The sequence below is a fragment of the Mus caroli genome, chromosome 1 (assembly GCF_900094665.2).
Source record: "Mus caroli chromosome 1, CAROLI_EIJ_v1.1, whole genome shotgun sequence".
Taxonomy (NCBI): domain Eukaryota; kingdom Metazoa; phylum Chordata; class Mammalia; order Rodentia; family Muridae; genus Mus; species Mus caroli.
In genome coordinates, this window is record NC_034570.1 from 105,093,389 (window position 1) to 105,105,892 (window position 12,504).

At 40.0% G+C, this 12,504-nt stretch overlaps 1 pseudogene; it reads right to left on the bottom strand.

Annotated features, from left to right (window-relative positions):
• Positions 1-7,809, bottom strand: part of LOC110295929 — a 64,304-nt pseudogene extending 56,495 nt beyond the window's left edge.
• Between the last annotated feature and the right edge of the window lie 4,695 nt (positions 7,810-12,504).

Sequence of the window (12,504 nt, forward strand, 5' to 3'; positions counted from 1 at the left end):
AGCTTTACTATAGAAATGCAGGGGGAAAGAGAGAAGGAGAGAGAGAGAGAGAGAGAGAGAGAGAGAGAGAGAGAGGGAGAGAGGGAGGGAGAGAGAGAAGGGGAAGGAGAGAAGAGAAGAGAGGAGAGAGGAGAGGAGAGGAGAAGACAAAGAGAAAAGGAAGAGGAGAGAGAAGACAAAGAGAAAGGAGAGAAAGGAGTGAGTTGTAAGAGACAAAGGAGTAAAAAAGTGAGGTGGGGGTTGAGCACCCCTTTTATGGTCTTCACTGTTGCTAGGTAACTGGGGAGGAGTTTAGCCTGAAGGGCAGAAGCTTGGGCCATTGCTTACATGACTACTGACCATGCTTCTCTTGTGAGGGCTGTGGGAGGTGATACCTTAGGCAGGGTCCGGAGTTCCAGGAGCATGAGGGAATATCTACTGTGTCATGTAGGTGAATTATGACCATTGGTGTTCAGACCTTAGCTCGACTGGAGACCAGCCTGCATTTCCCTACAATTGCTCACAGGAAATATTCTCTCTCCTATGAGGGCTGTATATGGAACTGTCAACACAATAAGTTGGAAAGCTGAGCATGTGCCCAAATCATAATAAAACATAAGTACAGAAACACTCTAAAAAGTCCTAGCATGCTTTTATCAGTGTGATTGATTCCAAAAAGAAAGTACTTTAAGGAGAAAAGGTGTGTTTGATGAGATGGCTAAGCAGGAAAAGCATTTACTACACAAGCATGAAGATCAGGGATTAAGTAAGCAGAACCCACATGAAAAGCTGACAGGTATGAAGACCACCTGTAATCCCAGCACTTTGTAAGGCAAACACAAGAAATCCCTGGATTAAGATATCCAGACATAGGGGCTGGTGAGATGGCTCAGTGGGTAAGAGCACCCGACTGCTCTTCCGGAGGTCCGAAGTTGAAATCCCAGCAACCACATGGTGACTCACAACCATCCGTAATGAGATCTGACACCCTCTTCTGGAGTGTCTGAAGACAACTACAGTGTACTTACATATAATAAAAAAATAAATAAATCTTTAAAAAAAATAAAAAAAGAGAATTCCATGCGATCTAAAAAAAAAAAAAAAAAAAAAAAAGATATCCAGACATATTAGCTTAATGAGCCAACTTGAGATCTTGTAACATACCCTGGCTTCATGTACAAAGTGTAGAACAGTCAAGGAATTCACATCATATCAATGTTCAGTTTCTATGGGTGCACGAACACACAGACAAACAGAAACACAGACACACACACACAGACACACACTCACACACACACATCCATGTATGACTACCAAACACATAGAGCCACTGAAAGAATAACATGTGAAAAGACTTATTTTGAGTTACGTTTTCAGAGGTTGCAGTCCAAAGTCATGTACTCTCATTGTGCTTTGGCTTGCAGTAATCCAGATCACCTGGGCAGAATAGAATATCATTGTAATTTTCTATGTCTCATGGCTACAGGAAAACAGAGAAAGAAAAAAAATGAAGAGAAGGTATGGAACAAGCATTATCAACCCAGAGCATATCCCCAAAGTCAATGTCCTACCTTCATAGATGCCTCACATGAAAACAATGACTTTATGTTATGAATCTAGAATTTGATTATGAATACATTTTAGTATCCTTTATGTGTAGCATGTATGTATGTATGAATGTATGTATGTATGTATGTATGTATATATGTAAGCATGTGGACACTCCTATTCATGGAGGCAACAGTTTTTGAAGGGCAGTTCTCTTTTTACCACAGATCGAACCTATTTTCTATGTTAGGCATAAAGTGCCTTTATTCACAAATCCACATCACTAGACACTCCAAGTTTTATATCCTTTCTTTGAATTCCCGTTTTAATCTTCTGAGTTTGCTAAAAATGCTGTTACATGTAGCTTTTCTCTATCCTACCTAATCTCTAGGACAAGACATGTTACCAACCCCTGACCAGTTTCCCTTGAATCTACAGGTAAAACCACAGCACTATTGTTCATTTTCAACTAGCCTGCTTGGCACAATTTTGGGGTGTAACTATCTTCTGCTTAGGAAAGCATGATGTTATCAATACTCTTAGTTCTGCATATCCAACCTGCCCTAAACTTTAGTGGCTAGTACCATCGAGCACCTGCAAAAGGCCCTTGACAACCCACCTGTAGGAGCAGGCTGTATGACCACTGAGTTTTGAGCTCTAGCATGGCTCTTCAAGCCTTCCATCAGAAGCATGGGTAAACACTGTCTCTCATTCCTTGCATCTCCATTTTTGTCCAGGGACCCAGAAGTCCTGCCTGTACCTTTCACACATCCATTGGCTCATGGCTTTCTTTGCTGACAGTACAAGATTCAATTGGGGAGTAGGAACTGAGCATCAGAACTGCCCCAACATCCTTCTTCCATAAAAGGTAAGTCTTAGTAAATAAATCAACAGATTCTCCATTTTGTAAGAGAACTTCTCTGCTTGCTATGGACATTTGTGTATGTGTTTCCTGGAGTTAGCTAAACTCCAAGTAGCTTGCCTGAAGAATGATCTTGGTTTAGAGGGCTTTAAGGTGTTAACTTTAAAAATATAATTCCATTTTTCTTTAACTCGGTGTCTTCTACATCTGTATATATTAATTCTTTCATTTTCACACTTCTGGTCAAACCAAGTGGCCCTTCATCATCTTCAACATTTACCCTAATCATATTCCATCATCCAGGGGTTCATGTTCAAATTGTTTCCTTGGACTCTAAGTTTCTACACACTACTTACTGTCTCTTGTTTATGCATGGATTTAGTCATTAGTCAAATTAATAAGTAGGCTTTAACCTTATAGTAAATTTAGAAATGATTAAACCTTAGCTATAGACAATATGAGGACATTTTCAAATACTTAGGTCTGGGAATAATGAAAAGTCTCAATACACCAAGTGCTTGTCATACAAGTTCAGATTCCCATTACCCTCATGAATGTTGGGCATCACAGCACACTTCAGAGCTAAGAGAGGAAGGACAAATAAGGACTTAAAGATCATTGATCAGACACACTGACCAAGTTATCTTTCTTCAGGTTCAGTGAGAGGCCATGACTTAAATAACAAGGTTTAATGATGGACCCTGTTTTAACTAATGAGAGATTCCATGAGGAAACATATTTTAAATAATAAGTTTCAAAAATGAAATCTGCCTTAACTAATAAATTGTTCAAGAAGTGACCCTATCTTAAGTAGCAAGTTAGAGAAATATCAAGGAAGGCATCAGATATGGATTTCTGGCCTCGACACTCATGTGTACATATGTGCACAAGCACTGATAAGCACATGTATATGTATGCTTATGCACACACGTACATGCCATGTTACACACAGTGAGGGTGGAAGAAAAAAATAGGAGAGAGAGAGAATATGAGTCCAGTAAACTACCAATTTTTTGCATCTAGTATTTATTTGAAGCATCTAGTTAATCTACCCTCTACTTCTGACATATTTTAGACTCATTGAAATCAATTTAAATTTTTCTCTGAATATTTTGTTTTCTCGTGGAATTACATAGTAGTTCTTGTGAAACAGGTGCTCCAGCATCAACTTTTTGTCATATTTTCTTCAACTTTCAGTGCTCACTGCAAAGGGGATTCTCTTTTAACATGCCAGCCACATCAAGTAAAGAGGATCCTAACTGTACAAGTAGTATTGATTTTCAGTGAAGAGATCCTGGTAAATGGGTGAGTTGCTACCCTTAAGGGAATTATGGGTAAAAAGAGACTCCTGGCCAAAGGCAAATAACAACTATTCTTGAAGATCTTCATTAAAAATGAACAAGTAAGAGATGCAGAAAACACCTGTCTTCTCCCTAGATGGAACCACTGTAAATCACGATGACAGAGATGTTTTGAGCAGTGGTCTAACTTTCTTGTTTTGAAACCCTTGCTCCTTGTCTATCTACTTGAGTCCACAGTATGCTCAGTCATTGCCACCTACACTGGGAGAATGTGTGTGTGTGTGTGTGTGTGTGTGTGTGTGTATGTGTATTTGTAAATTGTCTGATATATGTTGATATTCAAACTGGTATTATTGTACTCTTTTCTTTTGCAAAACTGTGTTCTTCAAGGGACAGTTGTCAAATAGAGAAGTAAAGTGTTTATTGTTGACCATCTACAATGTGTTCAGTGTTAAACCATTCATGCAATCACAATCATTTCCAAATCCAATAGGTCTATCTGTGTGTCATGTAGAAGAAGTAAAGTTATTACTGGGGATAAAGAAAATATTTTGAATATCATTGATTTTGTAAAAGAATTATCTAATAAACCACATGCAAAAAGAAAGACATTTCCAAATCCCTTCATAGTACCTGTGTTCTTTCCCTACTTTTAGAGAGGGGCTGCCTTAACTTAGTCAGGGGAGAGGGATAAATAGTATTAACAATTGTGTAAATAGCCATAAAAATTTGTTAACTTACAATTATATATTTTATACTCCCAATTACACTCCTACACACACACACATACACACGCACACGCACACGCACACACACACAAATAATTTAAATAAAGTTATGCCATTTAGTGTGATAATGCTCCATCAAGTGTTGTAGATGAAAGAGCAAACCAAAACACCAAGACATGGTGCTATTTTCACATGTTTGTCAGGCATTGCCCTTGGTTGCTTTCTATAACATAATATAAGACCTTATTGCTGAAAATACCACATACTTAAAAACAGGACTTAGAGAAATGGAATTATAACTGAATTAGAAGCATCCACCCTGACGACTAGCATTTGCAGTATCAGAAATGTCTATGTTGCTTGCAAAGGTGCAAACAATGAATAGTCTTAATCAGCTAGAAAGGCTATGAGTCAAACAAATTGCTAGAACAGCAATTATATTCAAATGTCCAACAGTGGCATGCATGTCCTGATTAAAAACAAAAAAGAACTTTTTACTTAAACACTTTAGCCCACCTCAATAACCCTATCAGATTATATATATATATAATATATTGGCATGCATTATATATATATTATATATTGACATGCATTATATATATTATATATATCATATATATGCATATATAATGACATGCATTATATATAATGCATGTCATTGGAGATATCTCCAATGATGTGTGACTACTCAGGTTATGGATAATAGATGAGAACCTGCTGGAAGACATCGTCTCAACCATGGCCTTGTGGAAAATTTCTAGCTTTCATAAACAGCCCTGAGACAACCTTTTGGGTCAAAACAAAGAATATTTGTGGGTGGAGAGGGCACTGTGACCATTGTTTCCAAGAAGAGAACATTGACACCTGGCCCTCGGAGAACCCCTGGGCTCTTTTCCCCTCCTTTGGAACTTCCTCTTGAATAAAGTTTTTTAGAGCTTGATCAAACAAACTGCCTTGCTCTCACTCTTTGCGTCTCTTGTCCCTCTCACTCTCTCCCCTATCCTAGGTCCCTGCTGATTATCCCTGCAGGTCATATCAAGAACCCACTACTGGCACATTTCTAAACCAGTATAATTTCCAAATATATTCTAGACATAAATCTTTATATCCACAGATAAGTTTAGCTCTATACCTTCAGCATAGAATCTTATTTTTGTTGTAGGTAAGTAACTATAGAGAAATCACCAACATATCTAAATGAAGAGAACAACTAACATTGGAATACCAAATCACAACTGATATACCTAAAACACAAAATCTATGCCTACAGCTCAGGGAACATCATAAAAGAGAGAATGAAAACACTCTAGCATCCAGAGGAGCAGGACATTTGTGGAGAGATAATCTCTTCATTCTGTGACAGTGACATCCTCTTCTTGTGTGTCTGAAGAAAGCTACAGTGTACTTACATATAATAATAAATAAATCTTTTTTTAAATAAAGTCAAGTAAGTCCTAGGCAATGATGATATATCATGATGTTCTAATATGGACATAGAAAAATCTCATAATGCCATAGATAAAGTTTTCGAGGCAACTAATGGGCCCAATGTGAGGGGGGAATCTGACTTCTTCAGGGAAGAACCTTCTGATACATTATTTAATAAGAAGTGCTCAACCCTAAATTCAAACATACACAAGGAATAGTAAAGAAACTTCACAACTTTTATTTAACCATATGTTTGACAGTGTGTGTGTGTGTGTGTGTGTGTAATAATTTAAAAAGAAGCCATGAATTTCAGAGCAAGGAAAAATAAGCAGAGTTAAAAGGGGAGTAAATTGTAGTTATTCATTTAGTGTTTCTGTTTTTCAAACATGATCTCACTCATTCAAAGACAGGCTTGCACTCCCAGTGTTGCTGAAAATGACCTTGAATTGTTGACATCTCTTTTTCTACCTAAGTGCTGGGTTTATAGGTAAAGACCACAATTACTGATTTATATGGTCTAGGAAAGAATCCACATCATTGTGTATGTGAGGCAAACAAACTGAGCCTTATTCACTTAGTTAAAGAGGAGAAATTATGTGAATTGATATGTAAGACAAATTTTTATTCCTTGCCTGTAGTTAAAGGATGCATAGTGAGTTTAATTTTCTGTTAAAATAATTTGACTACAATCTTTTATTTACAGGAAACTGAGGGATAGATTTTACTAAATGCATTCATTCTTCACTTGGACCTACAGATATTTGTTGTTTGCTAAAACAGTACAAAATTTGATATTTTTATCTTCATCTTTAAGACTGTCTTCTTTGCAATCTTATGATTTGGATGAGAGTCCTGTTAAACAACATGTATAAACATGTTAAAAATTTGAGGAGTCATATTAGTTATTCTTTTGATGTTGTGATAAAGCTCTAGACAAAGCAACTCAGAAGATGTAGTTGATTTGTGCTCATACTTCTAGAGGGATAAGGGCTCATTACCTGGAAGTATACTAATTGATATTAAGAATTCTTCTTCTAGAGTTGCTCCCTTTCTCCCCTTGTACATTCTTACAATTCCATGGCTGCTTCTGTTTTCCTCTTTTTATTCTGCCTTACAGTCTAAATCCCAGAAAATCTAAACCCCAACTATGTCTTTTCTCTGCAACAATTGGCTGCTGGCATCTTTATTTATCAATCACAAATAACTGAGGGCAGAGTCACTCAGGCTACCCTGCAGACTCCAAAACTTGGAGGACAGCACTTAATATTACAGAAAACAATAAAAGAAAAACTTCAACATGGCAACAAGTAGTAGGTACAGTGGCAGTAACAGGAAGCTAAGAGTTCACATTTTCAAATATGAGCATGAAAAGGGGAAAACTAGAAGTAGATAAGTATTCTTAATCTTAACCCCATTCCCAATGATGTACTTTCTCCTGAAAGGCTATACTACCTAGACCTCCTACCAAATGCACCACTAAAGAAGAAGTATTTAACCTCCAAGAACTATGGGGGAGTGTCTGCTTCAACCAAGTATAGAAGAGTCATTTTAAAACCAACATTTCAGGACAAAGGCCCTAAAACAAGGGTAACTAAGATTTTCCTAAATGTATAACTAGAGCATAATAAATGATCAACTGCTAAGTTTTATCACATGCTCTTCCAGACCCCATGAGTTTCACCTATAAGTCTCTTGTCAGGAGATGTATGTGGACTTGATCAGAAGAACAAAGGAAAAAAATGTAAGTGAAAAACATCATGAGCGAAACTACCAAGTCATAGTGAATCACTACAAAATGAAAATTCTCCATATGGGAGTTTTGAATGGTCCCCTGACCTCTATTTTTTTGGTTCTGGGCTTGCTCTTCCTTCCACAGGGGCTTTGGAGACCCCAAGAGGATTATTCTTCCATGTGGAGGCCACAAGAACAAACAGTCTGTAACAATAGTAGTGTGGAGAGCCATGCCGCGAGCAATCGCCATTATAAGATGGTGCTGGTCTCCGCTGTGCCTAACTAGTAAACAAGCCTTGTACGCAAGTGCGAGAGTGAACTCACGCCTAGTCACTGCCCATCTCAGGGCATAGTAATGATGTGATGGTAGAGCAACAAATCAGGAGCTGACACGCGACATCAGGTGCTGAAACGCCATGGCTGAAGGCTATATAAGCAATGCCATTTTCCGGGGTCTGGGTCTTCCCTTCTGAAGAAGCAATAAAGCTTTTTGCTGCAGAAGATTCCGGTTGTCCAAGTGTGTTCTTGCCAGCGAGAATGATAGCTTGGGACAAGTGGCACCGAGGAACCNGGGAACTTTATACCATCACACCAGTGCAAGGGAGATCCCCCGTTCGCGGGGCGGAATCAGAACTGCAGGACACTAAGGCTCTGTAAGCTATGTACAGTCTTGAAATTTCTCCAGAATTAGACACCCTTTTGATTGTTTTCACGGTGATTGTTCTTCCATTTTGTTTTCGTTTTGCTTACATCACTGGAATTGCTGACTGGTTCTCAGTCGTGGTCAGGCCTGGACAGCGAACAGTATGGGAATCTCCCACTCTGTAGTAACAGTCTTATGGTCGATCTTGAAGTAGTGTGGCCTGAAAATCACCACTAAGACTATAGAGGGATTTGTCAGGGAGATAGACCTTGTGGCACCATGGTATGCTTGCTCAGGGTCATTAACTGTCGCCTCATGGGACAAACTGAAAGGAGATCTAGTTAGGGAACAGCAGAACAGCAAACTTAAAGCAAACTTAAACATGCCATTGTGGAAACTGGTAAGATCATGCTTAACAGATGAGGATTGTCAGCAAATGGTTGAAGCAGGGCAGAAAGTTTTGGACGAAATTCAAGACAGTCTATCAGAGACAGAGCAGGGAGAGAGAGTAAGAGCTGAGAGGAAACAAGGTGCACTGAAGAATAAAGGCCTTTCCACGGGCCTTGAGCCCGAGGAAATGAAATATAAGGCAAAAAATGCCCTGGGAGAGCTTAGAAAAAGGGATGGAAAGGGAGAGAAGAAGATAGATCAAGCTGGGGAGGCACATAAGGAAAGGAGCCTCTACCCGCCATTAGATGAGTTCAAGGCACAAGCTGTCAGTAACTCAGAATCAGATAAGGAACTTAGCTCCTCTGAGGAAACAGACATAGAGGAAGAAGCAGCAGGCTATGAGGGAGAAAGTTACCAACAGCAGTCTTGTGGCAAATTGGACCCGTATTGTGGGTCCACCTTAATGCTTCCCCTGCAAAAATCGAGTGGTATCCTAATGCAGTTGCTCAACTAGCACTTCGGGGGATAAAAAGCAGCCATTACTCATTTTGAGAAAGAAGCTCATATGCTAATTGTGCCTTATACTTCTGCTCAAGTTCAAACCCTGGCAGCAACAACTAACGATTGGGCAATCTTGGTTGCCTCCTATTCAGGACAAATTGATAATCATTATCCAAAACATCCAATTTTACAGTTCGCCTTAAGCCAAGCCATAGTGTTTCCAGTAATAACAGCCAAACACCCACTTCTGGATGGGTTAGTAGTGTATACAGATGGATCCAAATCTGGTATAGGTGCATATGTAGTAAATAGCCAACTAACATCTAAACAATATAATGAGACATCACCCCAAGTTGTAGAGTGTTTGGTAGTTCTAGAGGTCCTTGAAACTTTTCCGGGACCGCTCAATATTGTATCTGATTCCTTATATGTGGTTAATGCAGTTAATACGCTTGAAGTTGCTGGCTTAATTAGAACCTCTATCAAGCTTGCTCACATTTTTCAGCAAATTCAGTCAGCCCTCTTACATAGAAGACATCTTCTGTATATTATTCATGTTAGGGCTCATTCTAGCCTTCCTGGCCCCATGTCTCATGAAAATGACTTGGCAGAAAAAGCCACAAAAATCGTGGCTGCTGCTCTGTCCTTGCAGGCAGAGGCTGCAAGGGAGTTTCATAAACGCTTCCACGTGACGGCTGAAACATTACACCTCCATTTCACTTTAACCAGGAAAGAAGCTCGTGACATTGTCACCCAATATCAAAACTGTTGTCAATTTCTGCCTACTTCTCATGTAGATGTAAACCCCCGAGGCATCAGGTCATTACAGGTCTGGCAAATGNATGTCACTCATATTTCCTCCTTTGGAAGAAATCAACATTTACATGTTTCCATTAACACCTGCTCTGGTGTTATGTTTGCTACACCTTTAACAGGTGAGAAAGCCTCTCATGTTATACAGCACTGTTTAGAAGCGTGGAGTGCTTGGGGCAAGCCCACAATTCTTAAAACTGATAATGGGCCAACATATACCTCTACTAAATTTCAGCAATTTTGTCATCCAATGGATGTCACTCACCTGACTGGCCTTCCTTATAATCCTCAAGGACAAGGCATTATGGAACGTTCCCACCGTACACTCAGGTCTTATTTTATAAGACAAAAGGGGGGAGTTGATGACACTCTGCCCTCAGTGCCAAGNGTAGCTGTATCTATGGCACTCTTCACACTTACTTTTTTGAATCTTGACGAGTAAGGTCGCTCTGCAGCTGATCAACATAGCACAGACCCTGATAGACCAAAAGAAATGGTGAAATGGAAGGATGTCTTATCTGGTCTGTGGAAAGGCCCAAATCCTATTTTGATAAAATCCAGGGGAGCTGTTTGTATTTTTCCACACAGTGAAGACAACCCGTTTTGGCTGCTGGAACAACTCACCCGCAAGATAGTAATCAAGGATGCTGTGGAAGATGCTGATCTCCAGATGACTGCTCCTGATCCTAACAATGCTGAACTTGTCTCAGGTTCCTAGTATGATGGGCAAACAGAGATGGGCCATTCTCTCGACTTTCCCTAAACCAATGCCAGTTCGCCATGATGCTATAGTTTTTCCAAAATTCTTTACTACTAATAAAACATTAGATTTACCATATCTACCCTATGATCCTACCCGAGCACCATTAGGAGAAAATCGCTTTTTATTTGAACAGGGTTTTTTATGTTTTCAAATTAATGGACCAGGAAAATGTATTAACCTCACAGCTCAAGCCTTGGGGAAGTTTAGTGAGCACCGAGGAGGTTGGGTGAGCACAACCCAAGATACTTTCAATGCAGATATAACCTTTACAAATTGGACCTTCTGGCAGGAGGCAATTTGGGTTAATGGTACATTTCTACCTCCTAACTTTTCAGACACAGAACGTCCCCACCAACCAAAAATAGCCCCTCATTGTAGCTTGGAAGATGAAGGGCTGATCCTGCCTTGGTCTGGTTGTCAATCCTCCATCACTCGTTGGGCAGATCAGAGTAAAACCTTTCCCTTTTCTCCCAACATGATGGCTGACCCAGAGAAGGAATTTGTTATGAAAAAAAGGACTTTTCATACAGGACTTTAGAATGCATCCCTTTCACAAGTGGGTGCTTTGTGGAGTCAATGGCAGTTGTACAGAACTCAATCCTTTGATCTTTATCCAGGGAGAAGCAGTGGAAAGGCTTCTTTTATTGGTATCTCAAGATCTGCTCAGTATTGGGGAATATATGCTGCCTCCCTGGACTCTTATGGATATACTAATACCAGTGTAGAGATCACTGGGTTCAATAAAACTTTGGTAAACCAGATTAATTATCCACCTACCCCAGTCTGTGTTTACCCCCCTTTCTTGTTTATTCTTTCAAATGATTCATTTGAAGTCTGTTCCAATGATTCTTGTTGGATTTCTCAATGTTGGCATGTAACAAAGGGCACCCACGCCATGGTGGCACGGATCCCAAGTTGGATCCCTGTTCTGGTGGAAACACCCTCCACCTTATCCCTATTTCAACAAAAAAGAGATTTTGGCATTACTGCTGCCGTAAGCATAGCAATTTCAGCCAGTGCAGCTGCTGCTACAGCTGCAGGGTATGCTATTGCTAGTACGGTTCAATTGGGCACAAAATTAAATCAGCTTTCAACAGATCTGACTGATGCCATCACTGTCCAAACTTCTGTTAGTACCAAGTTAAAGGGAGGGCTGATGATTTTGAATCAGCGCCTTGACCTGGCGGAGGAACACATAGGCATCCTATACCAGTTGGACCAGTTGGGTTGTGAAAGAAAGTTGGGCGCTCTATGTATTAGCAGTGTACAATATGAAAATTTTGCTCATGCAGCTAATCTGTCTAGACAGCTTTCCTTGTATCTTGCAGGAAATTGGTCCGAGGGATTCGATGAGACTCTTGAGGCCCTGAGGGTGGCAGTTTTAAAGATCAACTCAACGCGATTGGACCTGTCATTGACAGAGGGCCTCTCCTCCTGGATTTCATNTGCATTTTCTTATTTTAAGGAATGGGTGGGGGTAGGTTTATTTGGTGTTGCCACCTGCTGTGGACTTGTGTTCATGCTCTGGTTGGTTTGCAAGATCAGAACCCAACAAACAAATGACAAGGTTATGATAGCTCAAGCACTTGGTGCCATTAAGCAAGGGGCCTCCCCCGAAATCTGGCTATCTATGCTCAAGAATTAGTTGACATTGGTGGCTGTCCTCTTTTGTAGAGTTCGCCCTAGGTCATTTAGTAGTTACTGTCACATAGCACTGCAGTATCCAGGGACGGGCAACTTTCCTCATGCACAGATCAACCTAAGACACCGGGCCTGGTGGCGATAGGGTTACCCTATGACGGGAAAGGCTGTGACAT